The sequence below is a fragment of the Mus pahari genome, chromosome 8 (assembly GCF_900095145.1).
Source record: "Mus pahari chromosome 8, PAHARI_EIJ_v1.1, whole genome shotgun sequence".
Lineage (NCBI taxonomy): Eukaryota > Metazoa > Chordata > Mammalia > Rodentia > Muridae > Mus > Mus pahari.
The window spans coordinates 37,651,007-37,652,253 of record NC_034597.1 but is presented as its reverse complement, the minus strand read 5'-3'; positions in this window follow the sequence as shown (position 1 = coordinate 37,652,253).

Below are 1,247 nucleotides of genomic sequence, written 5' to 3'. Positions count from 1 at the left end.
GGTGGGTAGGGGAGCAGGGGCGGGGGGGGTATAGGGAACTTTTGGGATAGCATTTGAAATGTAAATAAAGAAAATAATAATAAATTAAAAAATTTTTTAAAAAAAAGACTACCCAGGACATTTATGCTCTTCCTGTGCTTGATGAGCCCTCATTTTTCTTGTTCTCTCCCTCTTCCTCTTCCTCCTCCTCCAACAACAACGATCTCTAAGTAAGTTTAAGAGTTGGATTTAACTCTGAAGCCCCTGTTTACAAACTCTCCCTGGATACTTCCTCTTCTCTATAGTGACCACTCCCATGGTATATTTCTGGTGGCAACCCTGCTGGCTTGGTTCTAAACATCTTCTGACTAGCTAGCTTTTTAGGTGGCAGAAGGATGGCACCTCACTGATGTTCACGCTGCAATAACCTATCTTATATTTATCACATCACAGAGTGAGAGAAGTTCTTTTGAGTGAGGTTATTTGGCAGTGCCACATAAGCTATTCAGGGTAAATGGGTATGACACTCAAGGTCCCAGGAAAATGGCTTCTCTTTATAGCCTATTACCAATTTAGCTCTCGAGCACGTGTGTACGTGTGTGCATGCATGTACATGTGGAGGCCAGTTTTAGTCTCTGCCCACTGCGTCCCCAGTACTAGAATGACATACTTTTACTAATACACCTGACGTTGAACTCAGTTCTTTGTGCTTTACACAGCAAGCAATTTATTGACTGAGCCATCTCCCCAGCCCTAACTGAGCTAGTTTTGTTCTTGAACACTACCCCTCCCCCATCAAAAGTATGGGAATGTAGGAAGAGAGGATAATGGGAGCTTACATTTATAAACTGAAAGTCTTCTTATGATGTGGGTCTGTGGTGGTGACTCAATGAGGAGAGTGCTTGCTTGACTGTACAATGGCGAGGGCCTCAGTTCAGATCTCTGAAATCCATGTGAAAGCTAGACAGACTGGGTGTGTAATGCCATTGGTTCAGTTGGATCTCCGCAAGGTCCTGAGCCAGGTAGCCTGACATGGGCAGCGGCAATAAGACACTCCGGTGACAAACAAGGTGGAAGGTGAAGATTGACTCTGGAAGTTGACCTTTGACCTTCACACGTGCACTGTGGGATGCCCCAACCTGTGGTACACACATGAACAACTATCAATACACAAAAAGCTTTAAAAAAGGAATTGGTCTTCTTTAAGAATCTGGTCTCTTTCAAGAAAACTCGTAGCCTTCCCCTTTCTCTTTTCTTTTTTTTTTTTT